The sequence below is a fragment of the Muscardinus avellanarius genome, assembly GCF_963383645.1.
Source record: "Muscardinus avellanarius genome assembly, chromosome: 12".
In the NCBI taxonomy this organism is placed as follows: domain Eukaryota; kingdom Metazoa; phylum Chordata; class Mammalia; order Rodentia; family Gliridae; genus Muscardinus; species Muscardinus avellanarius.
Window position 1 is genome coordinate 89,679,910 of NC_137798.1, and position 27,429 is coordinate 89,707,338.

Sequence of the window (27,429 nt, forward strand, 5' to 3'; positions counted from 1 at the left end):
ATGTCTGAGAGAGACAAAGCAGAGAGGGACATAGGAACAAGCCCTGGAGACACATGGGAAGAGAGTTGATCAGAGGGAGTAGTGAGTGTAAAGCAGGACAATACTCAGTGTGTCAGAGAAGCAAAAAAAGAGACCAGATAACGAGCTGTCTGACCAACAGAGAAAGTGGTGAGATCCAAGTTCAAAGAGGTAGCAGGAGATGAGACACCTGAGAGTGTCCTTCTGTTGATTGTATGAGTTTGAGATTTGGATCTGAGCGAACTGGGCAGCTATTTCAGGATTTTAAGCAGAAAAGTAATATGATCTTGTTTAAAGTTTAGAGAGAGTGCCCTGGCTGTGCTGCCAAGATCAGACTCTGGGGAACATGTGTGGGAGCTGGGAGCTGAGTAAGGTGGTTTGTGCAATAACTCAGGTGAGAAATCTTGAAATTCAGAGAAGAATGGCTGTGTTCAAAGCTGGAGCCAGTGGCAAGAATATAGATATTTTGAAGGCAAAGCAAACAGAGGAAGCAGATGTGTAGATATGGAGTTTATGTGTACAAATGGGCAGTGACTCCAAATTTCAGTCTGGAGTGGTTAAAAGAATGAAATTTTAATTTCTTAAGCCCAGAAAGGCCATAGGTATGCATACTGAGAAATGTCCACTGCGTATCACTTGGGATTGGAATTTTAAGGAGAAGATTCAATGACATTCTCACACCATGTAAAATCTTTTAATCCTGATTATTCAGTTTTTTTTATTTCCAAGTAACTTTTTAATATGTGAATTTACAACAAATTCTGAGATCCAGTGCATAGCTTTATCCAACAGATGATCATGGTTTATAGCACTATACTGAGTCATCGATCACTATTTATTTTTAAGACATATTTTGGTTTCTCAATCAAATTATAAATATCTCAAAATATTGATTCAGGCCCCATAACTCTATCTCAATTTATACATAGAATATTACTGATGACCTCATCTTGGCCAATACATTCTTGTATTTATTTGATTTAAACTTGTTTACCTCTGGAAAGTATCATATTTTTAAGTCATAGGATCGCAATATGATAGAGTTTCTCTCTAATAAAAATTGAAGGCAAATTGAGATGATGTGGTCAAGATAGCGATGGGAGATGAATGTTTCTAGCTATCAACTTTCCTTTGCATTATGCTTCTCTTTTCTCTACTTTCCTACAAAAATAATTTGACGTTAGTTTCATATATAGTTAATAATCTTGACAGTGAGGATTTTCATACTAACAATGCACTATAGCACTACCAAAATTGCACTAATAATATCTGTATGATGGAGATTATTAGTCATTCTGAATATTGTAGATAAATAAAAAAGAGGAAAAGTGAATTTACAAAGCATATTTTTTATTCCCAAACATAGGCACCACAAGCAGGCATCTTTCTAAAACCTTGGCCACTCTTTCTCTACATTCTTAGAACATCAACCTATCAGGTATTATTCTCAAGTCATTGTTAAATAACATCTCCTCTGAGACACCTTGCCTGATCTTTGGATACACATTAATATCCAAGAGGATACTTTATGATTCCCTATTATCTTCTGTTCCCTCTACCTGCATTGTTATTATCAACAAAAGTTATAGATGTCTGATTTATTATGTATTGGTTATTTGTAATGTATCTGTCTACTTCAATGTAATATTAACTCCTTAAGCACACAATCTTTGATTGATTTATGTATAGGTATATGCCCTGCCACCAGAAAAGTACCTGTGTTGACTAAGTGTGGGTTGAAAGAAGAGCCGAATGATAGTCAAGTTTCAAGTTGGAAAAGAATTGAACTAAAGAAAATATAAACTGATTTTTTAAAAATCAGGTTGACTCTTTGTTTTATAGAAGAATGGAGAACATCCTCTAAAAGGAATTTGAATGTAGCTGGCCAATTTCCTCATTCAGGGCAGCCCAGAAACTGACTCAACTGTTTTGGGGACAAGAGGAAGCAAAGGTTTTCTTGTTTATTGTTTACTGTATTCTAAAAAACAGCTAAGGAATTATGTGTGCATGATATATTGTTATATTTCTTTTATCATTCACAAAGACTGCCACCAAGGTCAGAAGAAGTTTATCGGCCTTCTGATAGATAAGATGCTCTTGAAGCTGAAGTCTCCATACTCGTCCAAGTTTATTTCTATTGAGATATGTTTGTTCCTCTACAAGTACTGGCAAACATACTCTATATTTTCCCCTAACCCATGAATGACTCTACCTTCAATTCAAGTATTTTTAAGCTTTTTTAAGCTTTGGCTTCCCAGAAATCCATTTTTGTTTTCCATGAATGAGAATGAGCATACCTATTTAATTGATTTCCACGGGAATAAAAAAATAACTAGTATATTAAAATATAGCTAGTGTATACTGTGTAAGGTGTCGTCAAAATTCAATAAACATTATTCTCTCATTCATCACCTCCCATGTAACTTTCCATTAATAAATGCTTATACACAATCTTATTCGAGCCATGTAAGAGTAAAATAGAAGATATTAAGATTTAAACTAATTTGCAAATAATTTTCAAGATAATACAAGAAAGTCAAGACTAGAACTCTGGGTTCTACACACTCAAATGAAGATCAGATAGCTGTATTTCTCAGAGAGTTAAGACCACATGTGAGTTTCTTACATTTAGTGTTTATAAAGTTTTGAAATTCAGGCCATCAAATTATAGTCATGAGGGACTTTGCCCACCAATGCTCTGAGTCAGGCACCATCAGTGTTTTTGATGGAATAGATAGAAACTATGTTGGATTTCCATTAGTATGAAAATAAAATTTCTGACATTCTTGGCAAATGAATCTACATGGGACTCCTAGGTGACTAGGAGTGATGAAAAGTTAGAGAGAGTTGGATTCCCACTAATGATAAGAATGATTAGATTGGGGAGTCCAGTCTAATCTCTATCTGGGGCACACACTGGCCTCCTGTGTGGGAGCGCTCAGCTCAGTGCAGGTGTTTTATAACATACACTGTGATTGCTCAAATATTTTTCCTCCTCTGTGACATAAACTCAGGCTCAGCGTCCAGTGTATTCCCTTAAACTGCATGAGGTCTCTGACAGAGAGAAGTTTCTGAAATCAAACCCTACTATAATTCAGAAGGGATGCTTCTATTTCAACACAGTAAAAGCCAATGCAAGAACATACACTTTCTCTGACACAATAATGGTTTGCTAAAAAATTAGTAACTTTGCTTAGAACATTTATTCTATTTAAATTAATCAAGATAACTAACAATGAATAAAATATTTGAATTATGGGCTAATGTGAGCAAAGTGGTATAGCTGTTGCTACCTATTTTACATAGTCTAAAAATGCATTTATAATTTTATTTGTTGGTCAATAATACTTACTGGTAATTTGTATTTTTCTATAGACCAAAGCTGAATGGAGAGTAAAGTTTGCAATATATGCCATGGACATTCTTTATTTATTCAATTGAAATTATTATTTTCTTTGCTTTTTAAAGTAAGTGATCTTGGTGTTGTGGTAGCTACTTTTTTAATTCTTAAAACTTTAAAACTAATGTTTAATTTATTTCAGTGACAGAAGAGATTTTGATAAACTTAATTGAAACAAGTAAGCTAACTCAAAAACAAACAAACAAAAAAAAGTAGAAATTTGTCATTCATTAACTTGGCCAAATTATCCCAGGCCAAAAATTGCTCTTAAGTGTTATATGCTGTATTTTATTTTCTCTGTGCATTAATCTACCAAAACTAATCTATACTTCTAAAAAATAATCTTTTATATCAAGAAATATGACTATCTTAAAGCCTTAGACATGCATACCAACATAATCATTTCACCTTATCCTCATAAATCACTCAGAAAGTAAAATCTTACTTAAATCTCTCCTACTTGAGTGTGAAGTTGATCACATGTCACTAGTTGGTCAGACTAAAAGAACTTGATGTGTTCAGTTGTTGGTGGAATGTTGCCCATTAGAATCACGGAATATAGTACCCTCTTTCCAGTATTTTGATGTAAGTTGCTACATATTGCCTCTATGAATCATTTTCTCTCTTCTTCCACAACTGTCCAATTCCATTTCTGACTATCAAAACCTTTCTTTAGCTGGGCGTGGTGGTGCACGCTTGTCATCTCCACACTTGGGAGGCTGAGACAGGAGGATCGCCCAGGTTTGAAGCCAGCCTCAGCTGGCTTAAGAGACCCTGTTTCCAAATAAAAAATATAAAATAGGTCTAGGAGTGTAGCCTGGAGGTAGAAAGCTCCTGGGTTCCATCCTCAGTACCACCAAAACAAAAAACAAACAAAAAAAAACTTTCTTTAGATATTTTAAATTGTTTAATTCATGCTACAGCATTGATGTGTTCTGCCAAAGTTAATGTATTAAAAAATAGTCATTTAAAAAGAGCAAAGTATGTTTCAGTTGGCCATAGACATCATGCCTTCCTGCTGCCACAGGATACATGAATTGACCAGTCTTGCTTCTACCAATAATATGCCTCTGACTCTAAATCAAATGATTACTTACTGTGCAATAACGGATCTGTCTGTATCTTTATTCTCAAGGCACCTTCTACCTATGGCAACTGTTTCTCATACACTGGTACTGGGTTCATTTAAAAAATGATGTTTCTGAGTGACACTGGCCTTTCAGTGTGTCGTGACCAGTTCTTGATTATAGATGCTTATTATAAATAATATAAACCATCTACACATTTCTCCTTTGTCCTCTACCTGAATAGAAACTAATCAAAGGATGATAACTAACTAAAGGATGATACAACTACATGAAAGAAGAAATACAGAACCTTACATCATCACCTGAATGGTAAATTGCTGAATTTCCATAGTAAGATCATGTGTGAAAAAACAAATTAACTTCTAGTTTGCTTATTTCTACAGAATCTTGTTACTTCTAATCTAGAAAAAGTGATGAATCTAGAAAATTGATGCTTGAAGAAATGTTTGAAGTCATTTAATATACTTCCCCTAAACACTGCCCAAGATATTGATCCCTTAAAAGAAAAACTGAGATTTGGGGAAGAAGAAGCTACAACTAAAATATATTTTTCCAAAGCTGGCATGCCAACTCTGGTAAATTCATTGACCTTTTCCCCACTTATCCAGTTAATATAGAGTTCCTAAATTTGTACTTATCAGTGATGTAAGAAAAAAATACAGGATAAAAAATAAATAAAAGGCTACGTTTATCCTGATTGATTAAGGACACAGTCTAATGATTAAAGAAGAATTTAATTCTTGGGCCCCTCAATCACCAGTAATGGCCTCAAATAATTTTTTTAAAAGTTTATGTTTAGTTGAGGGACAAATAAATGAAGAATTTAAGATCAATTGAAAATAGAAAATATTTGCTATACAAAAACATCCTAAGATTATACAACAATATAAGTTGAGAAATGATTGAGGAGAAGGCAAAGGAAATGGGCCAAATCATGTAAATAAAAGGGAACAAGGATCAAATTTTAGAACCAAAGGCCTCAGTTCTATTAAATTTCTATTGGTTTTCTGTCAAATAAAGCTAAAGTACTTGAATATTCATTGTTTTAAATGCTTTTTTGGATTGCGTACAATAACCATTGTGAAAATCCAAGAGTATATATACATAGCTAAAACATTTTTTGCCAGATCCTTAACATGCCCTTAATTGATAAAAATACATGAGAAACTCCAAACCAATCTGCTTCCAGCTTTGACCTCAATGAAATGATTTTTGCTTTTGAAAAAAAAGATGCAAAAAACAGATACTCAGGCCAAACAAAGCTATATTAGCCTTTGACTTGTGCTAAAATAATGATGTCTTGTCATTGTGAAGGTGGCTTTGTTGTGGCTCTTTGGAAAACTGATAAAAGATGACTTTCCTCATTTCAAATGACTATGGCAACCAAAACACCTAAACAAATAATAATGTTCAGATTTTTGCTAAACATTTCCAAGTTAAATGTAGATGATAGCTTAGGGTAGGGTAAAAAAAAAAAAAAAAAAAAAAAAAACTAGTGCGAAGACCCAGGATTTTGTGACTGAGCTTAGATTCTTTCCACAATACAAATTTTACAAACAAGTCATTTTATAATAATCTTATTTATTTATTTTTTACTTTTAGTGGTACTGGGGTTCCCAGAAACCCTTCTACCTCTGCCCTACACTCCCAGACTGATTTTTATATTTTTACTTGGAAACAGGGTCTCTTCAGCCAAAGAGGCTGGCTTCGAACCTGAGTGATCCTCCTGTCTCCGCCTCCCAAGCATGGGTATTACAAGTGTGTGCCACTATGCCCAGCTATAATAATCTTATTTTTCATTTTTAAGATCAAAGATAGGGATTACCATGATTAAGAACTTCTAATCGGCATGTGATAATGAATTTCATAGTAAGGAGAAGGCCTGAATGATTGGACATGCTATAAAATAGTCTTGAATTATTGGAGAACTGTAGAAAGAAATATTCTAAGGGAAGGGAGATGATTTTAAATATGAGGTTTATCAGGGACATCCTGTTTCAAATGGATGCCTTCTAATTTTGAGTTTGTGCAGAGATCAATGGCATAATCTGATTTATTCTTTAGAAAAGATGTTAAAAACCGAAAGGCCAATAATTAGTCTTTCTCTGGGGCAAGAGGTAATGAGATCTTCAATAAAGTCCTGTCATTTATACTCATATTATTAGGTGTTTGAGACTCTAAAATAGCTTACAGTTGAACTAATCAGCTAATAGGCATTTTAGGAATGTCTTTTTATTTGTAAATAGTTATAGATTTTTAGAAAATTACAATAAATGTACAGGAGGTAATATAAAACACTATTGTAGCTGCCCAGAATGTTAATAGATTACATAAGTATAGATATCGTCCTTTTAAAATAGTATAAATTTATCAAAATTTTATACTATCAACCAAACTGATCATAATTAATCACAATTTTAAAGTGATTATGATCATAATTTGAGAATAAGCAATGATATTATAAAAGAAATGGAGATCGTATATATATGATTATAGATTCCTTGGTTTCAATATAGCCTTTTGAACATCACACAAAAAATCGAACACTAAAAAAGGAAAATAGGTTATAGTCCATATATTTTTTATATTTTTATTGGGTAAAGTATAAACAACCGGCTAATAAAATGATGAATCCTGCTTCTAGCCAGCAACTTGCATGTTATATTAGAGGCTTAAGTATAGGCATTTCTCAAAGCTTTGCCTGACAAGACTCATGGGGAAAGTTTCTCTCCTCATACCAGTTTAGGCACGTAAACAATGTTTGCAATCACTGAAGGCAGTTTTGGTTGAGGATTTAAGACCTACTAGTTGGCCATGTTCTCTCTGTACCTCACATTCTGGTGCAGTTGAAAGTAAGAAATCATCACCCAAACACATTTGAAATATTTAAATGGCAAAGGTGCCATGGGGGAATTTTTTTCAAGTTCTAAGAAATAACACTATAGGATATTTCCTAGATTAGGAGGCCAGGAATTTTTTTCTCTGAAGGAGTTCTCTCCTAAAGAATTTTAAGATTGAAAAATAATGTTATAGTAAACAAATGTAAAGTAGGAGGAAAAATCATGCCAGGCTAGAATAGTTTGAGGAAAGACCTAGTGGTGGGAGAAAGTACAGATTAAATAACTGAAGGGTCAGCTAATGTTCTGGAAGCCAGAAAGGAAGGAGAGAATTCTCAGTTACAGAGGGTGCTAAGGGGGCAGGTGATGGCCAAATTGAATAAGCTACAGGATGTACAATATGATATGTTCAGAAAGGATGGATAAGTTAAATGTTACAACAATTCAGGATCAGTTTCAGGTGACTGTTTCAGATACCTGTATTATAAAATCCATGTAAGAGTGATGTAATCATACTTTTACATAATACATTATAGAATCCTCTAGCTCTTCATCCAAAATCCAAAAGACAGGATGTGATCAATTTACTGAATGACCAAGTTTTAAGAGGTAGCTTATTATAGAAAGATTCATTATAGTTTCTGGCAACATTCTCACTGCTTAATCCAAAACAAGTGACCAGGAAGGAAGATTTACTCACTCACAATTTTTTTGTTTGTTTGTTTGTTTGTGGTACCAAAGATGGAAACCAGGGACATTCTAGCTCTGAACTCCACCCTATTTTTTAGTATTTTTATTTTTGAAACAGGGTCTCACTGAGTTGCGAAGGGCCTTGCTGTGTAGCTGAGGCTGTTCAAGAATCGTGATCCTCTGGTCTCAGCCTGCTGAATGCTGGGATTACAAGCGTGCATCACCATGACTGTCTCTCTCTCTATATATATATATTTTTTTTTGAGATTCATGAGTGTTTGTTCATGTTAGGCCAGGTCTGTGGAGCTCAGGAAATGGTGGTGGGAAGCAGAAAGAGAGAGAGAGAAGAATGTGTTCTCACATCATGGAGGCCAGAAGCAAGAGTGCAAACAAGTAAGGAGCGTCAAAGATAAAATCACAATCCCTAATGCCACAGCCTCAGTAACTCACCTTTTCCAGGTACATCCTGCCTGCCTAGGTTATCACCGAGTAAATGAACACTTCGGGGGAAATTCTATATCTAAATATAGTAGATTTTGTCATTTATTGGCAGAAAACAATTTTTTGATTACCCAGAAATCTCAGGGTAAATCTCTATTTCACAATTTATTTTGGCTTGGTACTCCCTTTCTGTGCTTGACTTATGTGTCACACCCACCTTTCAAAATGTGCTCTCTCCCCAATTCTGTAATGATATAGGAAAACAAATCCTGTATATTTATAGTTATTTCAGTTCCTATGATTTCTATAATGTGTGAATTATATTTTAAATAAATAAAGACTACCTGTACATATAACACAGAAATATTTTTATAATTCCAATGCCAATCTCAATAGTTTGTTTGAAAAAGGGAGGGAGTAGAAAGGGAGGCAAAAGAAAACTCATCAGTTGTTGCTTTTATGTATGTCACTATCACCATGAACTACATAATGCACCAATAAAAATATAAAAATATAAATTTAATAGGTGCTTGTTTTAGTACAGAAGATATGATTGATAAACTTACTTTAGATAGACTTTAATAACTTAATCAAAGTTTTAATAGCTATTCTTCAACTAAAGTACATCTATTATTTAGCAATTTCTCTCACCATTTGTGTGGACATTGTATTTTTTTACATAATCAGCTTTAAGTTTCTTGGGTAAAAAGACTGTATTTACCTCATTTCTAAACTTCCAAATACAGTAAGCCACAAATTCTCACCAAGAGTGGATACGTCTCAGTTATTTACTTTTTTAGAAAAACAGTAAGTTGGAGTTTCAAATGTGATTTTTTATATCTGATACTTATCGAATTCTTCTCATAGCTTTTACTCAACAGGGCTGAGTATCTACATATGAGCATTTTCTCATCTTAGTCCCGTAGTCCAAATGAAATTGAAATTCAGCTCAAATTTTATTTCTGACATATCTACATTGACTGTTTTTACAAATGTAGTTGTCATTTCTAAGCCAGTTGTTGTAATTATATTTGTGTTGGCTTTCTTCATTGTATTTCTTCTCCAGATGGTCCACGATTTAGGTTTTGGCTTCCTTCCTAATACCAAAATATAGGAATATTACACCATATTCCTTTAAAAACACATCTCAAATGGTTTCTTATTTGCCAGTGGCTAGTAATTTAAAAGTCCTCCTCCTGGGAACCTTCATGTCTCAATGATCTCATTATGGAAGAGAGCCCTGTGGGAGATCGTATTCTTCATTTCAGTTTGAACAACATTCTGGAAAATCTCTGATACCATGGATTTAATTTTTACATTTTTACTTTTATATAAAAATATAAAAAGTATTCTTTTCTGAAAATTCTATTGCATTGAAACTTGTAAGCTACCTGACTCATGACAATATTAACTGGAAAATAAGGCTATTCTTTGTTAAAAAAAAGCAAGAATAATAATGTGTAGTGGGAGGTTTTGAATAACGTGCTGCTCATTTTGTGCATGCATCTGCATTTTAAAGGACATCTATGTCCCCAATCATTGGTTTAACACAAAGAATGTCAATACATTTATATTAATTCACTGTGCATTGGTTTCCTTTTCTTTTAAAAAAGAAAAATATAATGATACTCATATCATTTTTCTCTTGTGGATGAAATGACTTAATTCACATAAGCATTGGGATAGTCTTTGACTAAAAAAAAGTTCAATAAAAGTTTAGCTATTATAATTATTAGCTGTAGTAGGAGTCGTATGTATGCATTTGAACTTGATATACTGTACTATTAACTGTGTTTTCATTAGATGCTAGATTTAGACACAAAATTACCAAGTTGTTATATGTAATTGCTGGAGCTTACCACTAGCTATTATCTTCCCACCTCTCGTTTAAAGAAAACGAATAGTAGGACCTAAAATCGCAGGTAGTTTTTCACATGATCAGTTAATTCAGCATAGGTCATGAACAGGAATCTTTCAGGTTTAAGTGCTACTTTAGGTGGACATTTGAAACTATAACAATCTAACAATAAAAAAAAACTGGAAAATAAATGGAATTCCTTGGCAGTGGAAAGAAAGCAATGGCTGAGAGAATGGAGAAAAAAATATTCAAGTAGCTTCCAGTGGGTGAGGTGTATAAACAATCCTGGGAGAAGAAATCCTTGTCACTGTTAATAACATCTGGACACACTGCAGTTTCACTTTAGAAACAGCTGTCTTCATGGCTAGAGGCAACTTTCAGTCATTCAGAGAGCTGCAGCTGTTTGAGATATAACACAGGCAGCAATATCATTTTGCCTAATGGAGTGACTATAGAGCATCCAACCCTATTCTAATTCACTTGTGCACACCTTGCCACTGGCCTAGTGCCCTCATTCATTGAACTGATTCTCAGTCAATACTTGTTTATTAAAAAGATGGAAGAAAAAATGTGAAAAGGAAGAATAGCATATGATTCTAAATACTTATGTGTTTCACAAATTTATAATGATATATGTGTAGACAATGGCTCTGAACCTTAACTGAGTTAACTGGGATTCTTTAAAAAAAAAAATCTGACTACTAAATTTGTGCCCAGACCAATTAAATGAAGCCTCTTGCAGTAGGAACTAGATATCAGCATCATTCTTAATCCTTCTAGGTAATTACACAAGTATGTCAATGTTGAAAACTCTCAGCCTAAACCAGAACCAATAGAGGACAGCAGATAGGATTCCAAAGAATGACTGGTGCACCTTGAGTGTGGAAACTCAGGCCACTTGGTCATTCTGACACCTATATAAAAAGTAGAATATTATTAAACTTAGAAAAGAGGGAAATCCTACCATTTGTGACAACATGGGTGCCCCTGAAGGACACTATGTTGAAACAATCCACATATAATATCACTTAGTGGACTATAAAATGGTCAAACTCATAGGATCTGAGTAGACTAGTGTTTGCTAGAGACTGAGAATTGGGGAAATGGGAAGTTATTGATCAAAGATACCTATAACCTATGGGGGAGAGATATTTTGGAGATCTAATGTACAGGATGGGTGATGATCAATGTGTTGGTTAATTTGATTAGAATAATCATTTATAGTTTGTATATATAACAAATCCTCACATTACATACTTTGTGTATATATAATCATTATTTATCATAAAAAGGCTGGTGCAAAGTAATAGTGTCAAATGGATTAACTTTATTATTGATGAGTTTGGTTTCAAGTGTATAATATAAATAAATTATAAATATATAATAATAAAAATATATATGAAGAGATATAAAGAATACATCTCTTTATATTTACATATAGAGTATATATTTAGAGTATAGATTATAGTGTTTATATATAATATAAAAAATGTAGATAGAGAGAAAAGATAAAGAAAGAAAAGAGAAAAACATAATTAGACACAGAATGCCCCCTAAAGAGCTCATATAGTAAGTTTAGGGTTGATATAGTTAAGTCATGAGGGATGTAGTTTCATCAATAGATAAATCTATTGAAATGGGTTGATTTAGGTGGTAGCCTAGGAAGGTAGGTTGTGGTTGGAGAAAGTGGGTCCCTTGGGGTCTGCCATTGGGAATTATCTATGGTCCCTGATCCAGTGCTTGTTCTCAGTTTCCCGCCTTCTTGGTGTTTAGGAGCAGACCCTATGTGCTCTCCTTCTCTCCTGCTGCCATGTTCTGAGATCCAGATGCCAGACTCACATGGCATGAGCCTATAATTTCCAAGAAAACCAGGAGCAAATAAATATCCCTTCCTCTAAGTTGTATGGTCATGTCTTGTAGAGTATAACAATGAGAATGCTAAGACAAAAACACACGTGGGCACAGACACACACACACACACACACACACACACACACACATACCAATTATGAATCCCCAAATATTAAGAATGATGATGACTTAAAGTTATATACTGAAGCTGTACATACTTCAGTAGGGCCTCTCTTACCCCATTAAAGTGATAGTTTGTCATTAGTGCTGATGCATTAAACCCTACTTTACAATCCCTTTTAAATATAAAAGGGATTTAGAAGCAGGCTAGCTTATGGTTTCTCAATGCCTATTGGCAGAGCCAGCTATGCTCTCCTATTTTTGGCATTCTCTATCATAATAAGTTTAATGAAGCTAATAAAAATAAATAGAAGACATAAGTTCGCTCATAACCGGAAGTCAATCTCTGCCTCCTCTACAAATGTGTGCATTCATTTGCATCTCATTCTTAATATCCCTTTCTTGTCCACATCTTGTGCTTCTTTTTCACATGTTGTTGATTTGATTCAGCAAAGCTTGTGGATGTAGAACTTAGGACAAATTCTTTTAGTAACTTGAGAAATATTTACTAACTTTTAGTGTGCTAAAATCTCCCTTAGGCTCTGGGGAATAAAGAAACTACAAATAACAACAAGAAGTTCCTGATTTATGAAGCTTGTATTCTCATGGAAAAGAAAAACAACAAACAAAGTAAATTATGATAATAGAGAATATGTGAAATGGTAAAAAAAAAATACCAAGGAGGAGAAGAGGTAAAAAGTATTATCAAATATATGTGACTACAGTCATTGCAATTTGATGGAGAATGGATAACAAAGCCTTCACTAGGGAAAATGGCATGATAATAAAAAGCTGAATGCAATTGGAGAACAGCCATGAGTGTACCTGAAGTATGGGGCTCTTGACAGAGGCAAGAGGGGATGCAAAGGCCCTGAGCCAGTGCAATAGGAAGTTTCTAGAGACAAATAAGAAAATCAGTGTACTTGGAGATATTAATAAAGAAAAGTCTAATAGGACAGATATCAGAGAGAAGTGTGAGGAAGTAGCTCAGATTATCTTTGTAAAGCCATTTATAAGGACTGTGGAATCTACTCTGAAGAAGATAAGAAGCCTTTGAAGACATTTATATGTTTAGTGTCCCTTGTAGGAAAATAAGACTATTCTCAATTCTAGAACCATAGCTTACTTTTTACTGTGTTTAAACTCTTTATATTTGGACTTATCCAGAATATGCTTTTTTGTTTCTCTCCTTTTTTGCTTATTATGGGGCCATCAAATGCATTCATAATATTTCAGGCAGACTAGACCTATTTTATATTTTTATTGGAAACAGTGTCTCTTAAGCCAGCGAGGCTGGCTTCAAAGCTGTGCAATCCTCCTGTCTCAACCTTCCAAGTGCAGAGATTAAAAGTGTGCACCACCACGCCCGGCAAGGCCACTATTTTTAATCTATTGTAATATGGATACATGAGTAGATTCTGAGGAATATTGTGATTATATGTTGTCATGAACATTCTTGCTTATGTCTTTTAATGGACCTGTTTTTGTGGTGGATAGTTATCATGAGTGGAATTTCTGGTTCACACGCTCTGTACATATGCACTTTTGGCAATACATGCAGTTCAGTGAGTTGGTAATGCTTTGAAAGCTGAAAATTTAAGAGATGATTCTGAGCATGTTGTCAGAAGTCATAGGGGAAAACCATACATTTCATGATAAGGTAACATGTTAATTTGATTTAGAAATTAGTGAATGACAAAAAACAAGAGTTTTAAGAGATGAGTCATATAATCTGTGTTACCTTTTACATAGACCATTACAGCAGTTTAGTAGAAAAGATTTGAAAGGCAAAACCAGTTAGGACCCAACTGTAGTGGTCTAAAGAAGAAGGGATGAGAGATTGATCTATGACAGGCTGGTCAGAGACACAAGAAAGGGACAGTATATTTGAACAACACTTGCCAGATAAAATCCAGGCCTTGGCAAGAGATGGGTATGGGGAAGATGCGTATGAGAGAGAGAGTGGTCAGAGACCCACCCCCTTCATCACTTGGGCAACTACATAGGTTTGGGGTTCAATACAGCAGCAAGCCATAGAAGGAAGTGAAATTTCAATAAGAAATTAAGGGTAGTGTTGGTTATGTTTCAATCATGTTTTTAGTTGACTATTCATTGAAGACTCTCAGGTATTTTAATAAAGTTTGAAATGGAAGATTTAGATCTGGCTAGAGATAGAGATTTAAGGATCATTAGCAAACTTCTTTCAGAAATGGCAAGGTGTCTGAGAGGACTTGAAACATGTGTAGCATCAGAAAAGCAATAAACTCAGAATCTAAGGAACCCCAACATTTACAGAGTGGACAGAGGAAGATGCAAGAGAGTAGGTGGAAGGTTTTACAGAAACAAATACACCAATAAATCAAGTAAAAATAGATCCCTGTAAGATAATGAGTAAAGGATACCTATTATTGTGACAGCTAGGAAGTTATCCTGAATTTAGTGACAGCATTTTGATTGAGTTGTAAGAGCAGAAGCTCAATAAATAATGAAGTAGCAAAAGATATTAAGTGGAATGGAACAAAATCTGTGCATTACCTATCCTGGGCTATCCTGAATCTTAATGTGCTACTTTGTTTTTAACCACATTATACATGTAATAATAATAATAATAATAATAATAATAATATTCATAAGAGGTAGAGTAGATTGAGTATAACCCACAGCCTGGGGAAATGTGTTACATGACTTCTGTATTCTCTATAATTTGGATGTTAAGAACTTAAACCAAGCTCATGCCGGATACCAAGAGCTCAGAGTTTTTCTACTAACACAGGATACTTCCCATAATGTTTGCATTTAAATATGTCTGTCATCTTGATAAAGCTTTGGCACTGACCAGTCTCTTTCAGAGCTTCGAAGGAGGTAAAGCTTTTATGTTCTGCAAGTAAAGAGTGAGTGATCTATAATACTAATTGTCCCTTGATGCACTAAAGCAGTTTCAACTTCAATAAATCAAAGAACAATTCCTCTGTCCCTTCAAACCATCCATAGGAAAGCATTTGATGCATAACTTCCATGAGCATTTCTTATTACAAGTTATTAAAGAGAAAGGCAGAAATATTGACCATTTGTGGTCGCTTTCTAACAAAGTATGTTACTAGCCTTAAGATATAATAAAGCATTGTATTAGTTTTATGGACTCAAGTTTATTTGAGTTCAGCTTGGCTGGATTTTAGCTAATATACTTTGCAAACAACCTATATTTTAAGTAAGTACCTTTTAAATTTCATGGCTTATTCTTTATTGAAGCATTTGGAAGAGAAAAGGGAGGATTATGTATATATAAATCATGGCATTAGGAAGAAATTGTTCTATGACTAAGGCAAATCATATATACCACAATGGATAGCCATCCTTTGAGGGTGACAAGACATGTTTTTACCAAAGATGATCCTGGGGGAAATTATGAGGCCAAATACACTTTTCTGAAAAAGAAAATAAGGGTCAGGAGATCTAAGCTGGGCATACATATTAACCATTCTCCTTATATACCTGATACAGTGACTCTCATTCTACCACTCCACCCCCAGGCATAATAAGGACATGTGGGTGGGCACATATGGCCCTTTTGACTCCAACTTGATGACATCCTTTCAGCTGCAACCCTTCTATTTCTCTTTTATAGCGTGCATATTGATATGGAGAAAATGAAACTTGCTGAATGACATATCATTAAGCTGTGGTTATTCTGTCCCTTAGAAAGCAACACCATAACCCCATATGACACCTCAACATTTGATGAAGGGTGCAGAAAAACCCATCTGCACCTACCCTTCTGTGATACACACTTAGACTCTACTAACCCTTTTCTTTCTTCTTAATTTATTCATTTAAAAAATAAGTGGCGCTAGGCTTTACAAAGTTCCTTTCATACCGTGCAACTAGATTAAGATTGTTTCTTAGTGAAGATGGTGACCACTGGGAATAAACTTTAAATAAACAATCATAAATATATGTGTATGACATTAAAATTGTAATCAGTATGGTGAAGTATAAAAAGAGAGGAGGAAGCATGATGGGAGAGGGACAATTTTTATTATGAAAGATGTCCTTGGGGAATTTGATATTTAGAATAATACCAGAAGTAAAGGGCTAATCAGGCTAATAGTAAGAGTAATAATTTCCTGTGATAATTGATGCAATATCAGGAGAATCACATTTATATTGAAATGAAACTGTGTTTTGTGACATGTTGGACTATGCATGAAAAGGTTGATGCGAGATGGAAATAAACATCGATTGAAGATACTATAATGTGCTACAGACTTTCCGCATCCTTTCTCTTTTACTCTTCATCACAAGCTGTTGACACTGGTGTTGTGATCCCCATTTTAAATCCAAGAAAAATGAGGTTTAGATTAAGTAAATGGAATACCGAAGGCAATATTTTCAGGAACTGATTGGGGATGTCAATAATTTCTTTTCATCATCAGCATGGTCCACAATATCAACATATACACACACATACACACGTAAACACATGTGTACACACAGACATATACATACAAATATTTGAGTTTTCTTTCTTAAATATATTAGGTGATTTGAATGTAAGCAATATTGACCCAGTGTATCATGCTAACTGATTTTCTCTGTGACTCGCCAAGAAGGATGCTGGGTTTTCAGAGCATCCTTACTTCCAACCAAGTTTACAATTAATTAATAGTAAGAGTCAGAAAGATGGAAACGGAAATATCAGTTTTGCTACCCAAACAGTGAAATTGGGTGACTTAGCTCTTTAGAGTTGTGGCTCCACTGTGCTTGCTGACACTTCAACTTAGAGTTTTATAGCCAGTCTCTGGGCAGGGATGGACAATGAGTGGGCCTGGCCTGAGTATAGACATGGCAGATCTATTCTGCAAAGATGCAAATATAAAAACAGGAGAAAAAAATGATAGCTTGGAGTATAATCCACCCCTCTTCCCAAATACATTAATCAAAAAAGTAATTTTTCCCAGGAGATTGAGACAGCTGAGAAAGACAGTATTTTTCTAATGGAAATTCCTCCATGTGGGACCATGAAGGCAGAAAGGAGGTTCTCTACTTATAAGAAAATGACAGTGTACCTCAGTATTTTAATGGCATTGTCCTCTATTAAAGACTGATTTATAATAGTCCTTGCTAAAGAATTTTTCTGTTACAGTATAGAGATCTGAGTAAAATGGTTGTCTTGACATCTCTAATGATCATGTCGTCTGTCTCCTATGGCATTTTTCCAGTGGTTTCCCATCATTTAGTTCTGAAGCTTTTGAAACTGGTAAGGAAAACCTTGGCTAAAAGAAAAAGAAACTGTCATTTAAAGCACAGTTGCTAAATTATTGTGCATCCATTTTCTCTAGGAAATTTCATTAATTATTGAGTAAACATGGCTTCTTATTGATTCTATGTTGATTACTTTCTAATATAAAAAATGGAGCCATGCCATAATGTTAGTTGAGCAGGGAAGATTGGGGGCTTTATTGTGGAACAAATCAAATAGAGGATATTGGCATTTATGCAAAACAAGCATGTCTGTTTCCTTGTGAAAGAGGCTATCTTTCTACAATCTAAAAAATAAACAGATTGAGGTAGGAAGGAAAAGTCGTCTTTGCCATAAGGTTTGTTTTACATAGAAGACTTCATTAGTCATTGATCTTCCCTGTGATGGTGCAGTGCCCCTAAAACATCATTAGAATCTATTTATCATAAATGACTATTCCAAACCAGCTATAAATGCTCAATATCAGCCCTAATTTTCAAGTCAAAGGAAAGAGAGCGCAAGAATTGTATGCCATTATGCAGATTAAAAATGTTCCTTTAGAAATTCATCTCATGCAATATTTTTCTACCAAGAGTGTGCTCCTATTTGTGCTAAAGGAAGCCGGATAGCACCAAAATGAGTAGGTAGGAGAAAAACTGCTTTATCAACAATCAAAACAAGCCGGTCGTGGTGGCGCATGCTTGTAATCCCCGTGCTTGGGAGGCAGCGACAGGAGGATCGTGCAAGTTCGAAGTCAGCCACGCTGGTGTAAGAGACCCTGTTTCCAAATAAAAATATATAAAAAATAGGTCTGGGAGTGTAGCCGGGAGGTAGAAGGGCTTCCAGGAACCCCAGTACCACACACACACACACAAAAAAAAAAAAAAAAAATCAAAACAAACTTTATCTAAATCTATAAAAGTCAGTGAATTAATTAATAATCTACTATGAGCTCCTTTTGATGAACTTTAAAAAAGATAAAACATTCGTTTTTTTGAAATTTTTAGGAACAGACTAATTTTAATTTAGAAAGCTAATAAGATATTTTCATTATAGAATATTTTGAAATATATAGATATATAGATATAGAAGAATAGCATCACTGGAGATGCACAAAAAATAAAATCCTATTTTCTGTGTAATCTTTTATTTTACAATGTGTAATCTTTATTTTACAATGTGTATTTTACATATACACACAAATATGAACATTTTAATTTTTTTCATACTTTCCCTTATGAGTATCAGCATTTTGCCATTAACTCTTTAATATGCCTTTTTGATGCACTGTAACTATACATCATAAGGAAGTTCAATGTGATACAAATGTGTATGCACACAGGTCCTACTGTGATTTCCTCCAGATTCCCTTTCCACTTTCCTCTTCTCCCAGGACATGTTGGTGAGATTGGGTGTGAAACTTTCATGTATGGACATAACAATATTTGAATTATTGTCTTCATCAAGCCTTCTCTTTCCTCTTTCCACCTCTCTCTTCCAAAGCCCTTCTATACTGTTCTATTGGTTTCTCTCCTATTTTATTGGAAGTCTCTTGTGTTTCTATTTTCTCTCTGACTCCTACATATGAGAGATAAAAACATAACCTGTGACTTTCTAAGACTTGTTGATCTCAGCATAATATTCTCTAGGTACTCATTTTTTGAACAACAGTGTCCTATTCTCTTATAAATGGAGGTAAATGGAGGTCAAACCTGTAGATGGAGGAGGAAGAATCACATCACTCATAAAAAAATAAAAAATTGGTTTCAATGCAAGACTGAGGTATGCATTTTCCCTCAAGTTAGTAGATTGGCAGCTTCAGCTCATCTGTTATTGAAATTAAAATGTCAGGAAATATCTAAATGTTCATGCTGAAATTTCATTTCCATTAAAAATTGTTCAATAGTCTTGTTTCCCAAAGATTATTGCTGAAACTTTATGGTTCATATAAGATGAAGAAAGGATTTAAGAATTAAAATAATTTCTCTCTAGCTAAAAAGTACTTAGCAACAAAGTCCAGTTTTCTGTAACTAATCCCTCTTTATATTTTTCACAACCATAAAATAAAAGAACTGTTATAAAATTTAACATAAATTAGAAACAATAATTGGTGCATTCTAAATTGTACAGTTTTAGGAAGGTACTACTAATTGGAGTATTAAGCAAGTTTGTTTCTTTAAGGATTTTACTGATTTTTTTTTTTTTTTTTTTTTTTTTTTTGGTGGTACTGGGTTTCTGGAAACCCTTCTACCTCCAGGCTACACTCCAAGACCTATTTTATTTTTGGAAACAGGGTCTCTTAAGCCATCCTGGCTGGCTTCAAACCTGCGTGATCCTCCTGTCTACGCCTCCCAAGTGCTGGGATTACAAGCATGCACCACCATGCCTGGCAATTTTATTGATTTTTTAAGTATGATAGTAACATCATCAACAAATGTATTATAAGATTTACATAGACAAAAGAGCCAACAAATTTTATATCAGGCATAATAATGGATATAAATTAGATATTAATGATCATTAATTCAATGTATATAAACACATGACTCCCTTTTAATATACTTTAATGATCTTTTCTAAGCTTATTTATTGTTAATATTGGTTTTTATAGTGAATGGAAAATTCTTCATGGTGTTAATATCTTTAATATAAACTGAAGGTCCCAGTCACCATTTTTTGTTGGGGGCCTCAAAGTTGATCAATTTTTCCATTCTCTGTGATTTTGTAATGCTTTTGGTTAGTGTAAATTTTTGGTAACTCAAAAGCTAAGATGTTCGTTTCATTTTAGTCTCTCACCTGCCTTTTTTTTGAAGAAAATGTGTTGAATATGATTCTCATGGTTATTTATCTCTAAAAGTTTCATATACTCTATTTTGGCAACTATTCTTTTGGACTTGGGGGAAATGATATCTGATGACAATTCTCTATAAAAGTTGGTCCCTAGTAAGTCACTGGTGAATACTTGGTCACATAACTTGGCTTCTTGGTATATATCAGGGCACTAGGATTGTTTCTATGAGCATGTCAACAGATATATTGGCTCATTGATCTACTATGTTACCAATACCTAACATAAAACAGACACCTGCTTTTTTTTTTGGTGGTACTGGGGTTACTGGAAACCCTTTTAACTTCAGGCTACACTCCCAGACCTATTTTATATTTTTATTTGGAAACAGGGTCTCTTAAGCCAGTGAGGCTGGCTTCGAACCTGTGCAATCCTCCTGTCTCCTTCTCCCACGCTTGGGGATTACAAGTGTGCACCGCTATGCCCGGCAGAACAGACACCTCTTTAAAATCTTGAATTCAGTGAATCAAATGTGAATTTTATATACACATGGAAATAGAAAATTAAAACAATCATAGAGGTGAATAGAATAGAGTTTAATAAAAATGGTTGCTATTTAAGGAATAAAATACATAATTAAACTACTGGGAGAATTTTTCTTTGATCAAGTTCACTCATGGAATAATATGAATTAACTAAAATGTACCTGTGCTACATAAAATTAATATGTGTGTCTTAAAATTTAGTAATATTAATATTATTGACATGATGATATCTATAGGTTTTTTTTTTTCATGGTTGCTAGTAAACAATGGTGAGGGTAAACCAACCTTTGCTCATCTAAATATTCCCAGTTGTTTCAAGGTAAAAAGAAAATATCCTAAAGTAGATTTCTCTCACTTTTGAGGTGACCAACATTCTCCCTTGAATGTGTATTTTTCTACTTTTCTAAATAAAGCTATGTGAAAAAAGAAAAAAAAAACTAGAATAATGATTCCTTGTTATTGAAGTTATTCAAGGCACTAAAATTATGGCTTAACAAAAGCCAGGCTCCTTTTTATTAGTTAATAAAGTGGAAGATCCAATTACAGAGATTGACCTCTATTTACTCTTACAATACAGTCTTTGTCTAATCCCAGAGTGGCTGTAGGACAATGTAGTTTGTGGTAACCACGGCTCCCATCAGCCAGGAGGGCAAAGGAGCCAGGCTTTGTAGGCCAGCCATGATCTATACAGCTTTGGTTGGGGCCTTAGCTGACACACTTGGCCTTCTGAATATACCATTTAGGAGATGTTACTTGATTTCATAGCAATGTGGACTTATGCAGATCATAGTATAAATAGTATTTAAGTTCTTTGGGCTTCTAAAAACTTATTTGGGATTTTTAAATAACAAAAATTATCTTTTAATAGAATTGTTATGAGTATAAAATAAAATAATAAAACTGAATGAGTTTTGTGATAATTAAGTTTCATAAAAGGTATGCTGATAATTATTAAAAGACATTTCAAACAAACTTCCAACATACACCACTGGTATATAGAGGATGATTTTATTTTATTTTTATTTTGGGGGAGTTACTGGGGTTCCTGGAAGCCCTTCTACCTCCAGGCTACACTCCCAGATTTATTTTTACATTTTTTTTTATTTGGAAACTGGGTATCCTAAGCCAGCACGCACGGCTGGCTTCGAACCTGCGTGATCCTCCTGTCTCTGCCTCCCAAGCACGGGGATTACAAGCATGCACCACCATGCCCGGCTAGAGGATGGCTTTAAATTCCAGAAAGAAAAGAGAACTAAATTTGCTGTTTTAACATATCTGTGATTATGTTACTTATCCTTGAATTTATATTTGAAGATTCAATGAAATGTGTGACATATATATATATATATATATATATATATATATATATATATATGTACTCTTATTTATAACCACATTATGCATAAATATCAACAGATCTGTAAAACAATGAGGAATTGAATAAACAATAGCCTGGGTGAGTTGATATAAATAAGGAATATATGTCTCCATGTTTTTGGAAAGGAGGGCTAACTTTGATGATTCACCATCTCAATAAATAATTATGTCCTCAAAAGTGCAAAAATAAGTAGCAGCTCAAAATAGCTGTGACTCAAAGCTAGCTGGGGAAGGTGTTCTTTTTAAAACTGCCTTTCAGTCTCATCCTTCACCTGAGTGAGTCAGGAGGGTATCTCAGCTGCAGTGCTGGCATTTAACTGTGGTGACAATGAATTGCGGCCACGATTGCAATTGTTTTGTGATGCCTCTGGTGTCATTACCAAGATGCGATTACCAATTGCTGTATGAAATTAGTTATGCATGAAATGAATAGGAAGCATAAATACTAGAAGGGAGCGTCTGAGCACAGACTTCATCCTCATTGTCTTCCAGATCCACTGATGCTTATGCATAATGTGGTCATAAAACTTTAATTTATTTCAGAGTCATAGGACTAGAAGGGATCTTTAAAGGTCATCTAGGACAACCCCCTGTTTTCAGGCCCTTGAGCAAACCTAAAATGATAATGAATGAACCCTTTTTTCCAGGAGCTGATTAAAAATCTTTTATAGATTATAAGTGGAAATGAGTCAAGTGGTAATAGTAAAAAGAATTTCTACCAAGTAATGTTGCTATATTAACTAGACAATGAATGAAATATATTATATATGCATTGTAACTCAAATTAATGTATAGATTTATCCAATCAGCTTTTAAATATCTTAACGTTATAACTTTATGTAAAGCTTTAGGAAATTGTCATATTCAATGTTTTTTAAGAAATGACATATTTCAAAACCGTTGTGTTAATTGAACTTTCTCAATAGAAACAGCTTAAAGTTTAAGAAACATGTTACAAACACATGCACACACACACACACACACACACACACACACACATATACACATACACCAATATAATGAATCACTCTGAAAAGTGGAGTTCAAAAAATTCTAGAAATTAGATTTTATGTATTGAATTTTTGTAAAATAGGATGTACCTGAAGATTTTTCTAAGCTGAAATATTACTACTAGTGTATTGTTCAAGGATAACAAAATTTTCTTACAGATATTTAATAACTCCTAAATTGATTACCCCACAATTAGGTTAATATCTTCATCAAAAGGCCATTTTTCTTTTTGGATACTTATCATGCAGTCTGTCTTTGACAAGGTTTTAGATATACTTGATGGTTTTGTGTGAAAGAAACAATAATGCTGCATATTTCATTACCCAAATTCTGGAGTTCATATGGAAGTGAAGAAAATTTCTATTAAACCCACTGTAAAATGGCCTTCTAAAGTCACTCAATAATGTTTTGAAAAATTCCTTAGTGTAGATGCAAACATTGAACAACCATGACTCACCTGGCTCAAGTTGTATCTCAGTGATGCTGTTGATTTTGTTATGTTATTTTAATTGGGGATAAAGAAAAGGGCCAAATAAAAAGATATAAAAATATCTATGAGACCCAATGACCCAGATTAGGAAATGATTGCATTGAACTGAATACTCAGCAAGGCAAAACTATTTTGTATGTCACGTATTTCTACTTCCACACACATTAGCAGAATGTTAGTAACCTAGAATCTTAATTTTTATATTGAACAGTGAATCATAACCCTGATCCACTGTTTACTCACCCTTTATGATACATACTTTTTTCTTCCACTTGTTTTTCTATAGATTAAATTTTCATCCAAGGCACTGCAGCTTTCAGGTTGTAGAACCTATAATGCTACTATTAAAGTTTACTTTATTTTCCTCAGGAGTAATTCTAAAACCTACAGGCAAATCCTTCAGCTACAAAAATATATAACATCTTCCTGTTTCTTTTTAATATGAGGACATTGTAGAATAGACTTTTGACTTGAGGAATTTCGTTATGTCATTTTCACCACTGACTTGTCAAACATTGGTATTATATTTCCTTCCTTCCTTCTTTCCAGTCTTTTCTTTTTCCCTTTCTTCTTTTTTTGTGGTACTGGGGATTGATCCCAGGGGGATCATATCTCTGAGTTAAACCCCCAGTTTGATTTTATTTTATTTTCAAGCAGGGAACCAGATCTTATTAAGTTGCAGAGGGCCTCACTAAGTTGCTGAGAATGGCTACCAACCTATGATCCTCTTGTCTCAGCCTGTGTCTACTGTGAGTACAAGCATGTGCCACTACACCTGGCTTAATGCTGTTTTTATTGGGGGGGGGATCTGAGGATGGAACCCAGGGACATTCAACCTCCAAGCTACACTCCCTGCCCTAATTTTTATTCTTTATTTTGAAACCGGGTCTCACTGAGTTGCAGAGGGCCTCACTAAGTAGCTGAGGCTGTCCGTGAACTGTGATCCTCTGGTCTCAGCCTCCTGAATGCCGGGATTACAATCATGTGCCACCACGCCTGGCTGAGAGTAAATAATTTGCCCAAGATCACACAGTCCAGCGATAAAACTGAGATTGAAAGCCAGGTAGATATGCTCCAAAGTGTATGTCATTGTTCTGAGAGCTCGGGGAAGCATGATTTATAATGTTCTACAGTGTGGGCTTCTGAGCCAAATGGCCTGGCTTCTCCTCAGGACTCTCACCAGCTGTGAGTGAAATTCACCTAAACTCATTGTGCTTCACAGAGAGACTCATATGACTCTACCAAAATGTTAGGCTATTAGTTAGTGTATAGTCAGCATTTATTACCTTGTAAGCTTTTTATTTTCTGGTATTTGACTTTAGGTTGTTAAAATAATAAATGAGTGATTAAAAGGCTGAATTTTCAAGCTCAAGTTTTGATTTCTTACAGATACGGCTAAGATAAAACTGCTAGGCAGTGACATTTTTGAAGTGAAGTACATAGATTACTCACTTTCCTTAATATCCCATATGATTTTTAATTGTACAGTCTTTTTCTAGTTTTTAAATTTTTTTATTTAGCCCTTCTCCAATTTCTACCCCATTCCCTTCCCCCTTTCCCCTTCCCCCTTCTCATTTTTAGCTTACTGATTGACTTTGATATGTTTATGGATGTACTTCCTGTACTTCAGAGAATTTTCCCCTCCTCCCTCCCTTCTCCCTCTGTTAAATCAACTTATTTGCTCACCTCCTTCCTCATCTAGAGTTCCTCCTAGACTCTTTACTCCCTAGCTTCCACATATTAGAAAGAGCATCCAATTTTTTTTTTTTTTTTTTTTGCTTTTTGGAACTGACTAATCTCACGTAGCATAATGTTCTCTGGTTCCATCCATTTCCCTGAAAATGATGTATTTTTTCTTCTTTGTGGGTGAGTACAAATTTTTAGGAAAGTGTTAATTCTGGAATATAGATAACCATATCAAAGATGAAGTGCTTATCTGGAAAACTGGACTCCTTGAGTATTAAGAGTCTAAGGACACCCTAATTGGAATGCATTTTTGTTGCTGTTATTCTTACTGGATTTCCTCTCATGATTCTTGACAGGATCCCATACCAATTACCATATGTGCTTATTTGAATACATTTTAATGCTTTTTCTTTGGAGAGAATTAATTCATTTACTCAACTTTTTTTATGTACGGGACTTCTTTCAGTGAAGTGTCATGGAAGCACCTTTGTGATTGAAGGACTGGGAAGGAGTGGCCAGGCTCCAAGAGCAGGTTCAAAGTCTTGGTTTTGGTTTTGAGTTTGTAAAAGGGGAAGTACTGAGTATTTTTAGAGGACTTTACTGGCTGTAACTTGTGCAAAATCTTAGGAATGATTCAGCAGACAGGGAATCAGGCTGGAGGTGATACAGAAGTGATACAAGTGGGATGATGATAATAAAGGCATGATGTTGAGAGGGTGTGTGCCTGGTATGTGCAAGACAAAGGGTAGCAGCTCATCAGTTCAGAGTGGGAGGAGATGCAGAGCTCACACTTAGGTATAGAAAGAGAGGAAGGAAAGACCAGTACATGAGGGTGACAATTGGTGATGATATTAACACACACACACACACACACACACACACACACACACACACACACATATATATATGTATATATATATATATACATATATATATACATATATATAGTATATGTATATAGTATATGTATATAGTATATGTATATGTATATGTATATATAGTATATGTATTATATTTTATAAGTACATATATTTCATATGTATGTATATGTGTGTTTAAGATGCTTACTTTAGTGCTACCATAACCAAGTATTGTCTTTACAAAAATGAGGCATCTGTGTATAGGACCAAAATTATTAGCTGCTTTAAGTAAGATGATAATCAGAAAAATGTCAAAAGGCAATTTCAGCAGTCTAGTACTGTTATGTCTCCTTTTGGTTGAATATAGTAAAAAATTCAGTAAAAAACAATACTTTTTCATGAAAGTTAATTTTCTTCTCTCAACAGACACAAAATAATCCATTTGGAGCTCATTGCATTTTCTAAAGTTGAATTTAACAAGCATATATAAAAACACACAGATATTATACACAATTGTGAAAAACACTCTGATAGACATATAAATGGGAATAAAACATAAACTTTGTTTTCCAGAAACTTGAACTCTCGTCAGAGAGTTTGCTGTAGCACAATATAAAGAATGTCCTCTTTGGACATTTCTTTGAATGAAATATAAACATAAGATTGAGTAACAACTGAATTTCCAAAGGTTTTCTGCATCGGGAATTGTATGTGAGAAACTGACTCTGGATTCTATGATACTAGAAGATATGAAAGTTCAGACAGAAGGCATATTAATGCAAGATTTTCTCACAATAAGTTAATGATCAAAAGCTGTCAAAGGAAGGAAAAGTGGAGGGTAGGGAAGAAATAATCATATTACAAAGGGTCAAAGGGTAGGAGTGAGTGAACCACAGAGAGTGCTCAGATTCAGGTGGCTGCTGCTATCCTGTTTTGTTTTGTTTTGTTGTGTTGAGTTTTCAGTAGTGGGGATGGAACCCAGTGGCATTCTACCTTTGAGCTATACTCCTAGCCCTATTTTTTATTCTTTATTTTGAAACAGGGTCTTACTGAGTTGCAAAAGTCCTCACTAAGTAGCTGAGTCTGTCTGCAAACTATGATCCTCATTTCTCAGCTGAGATTACAAATGA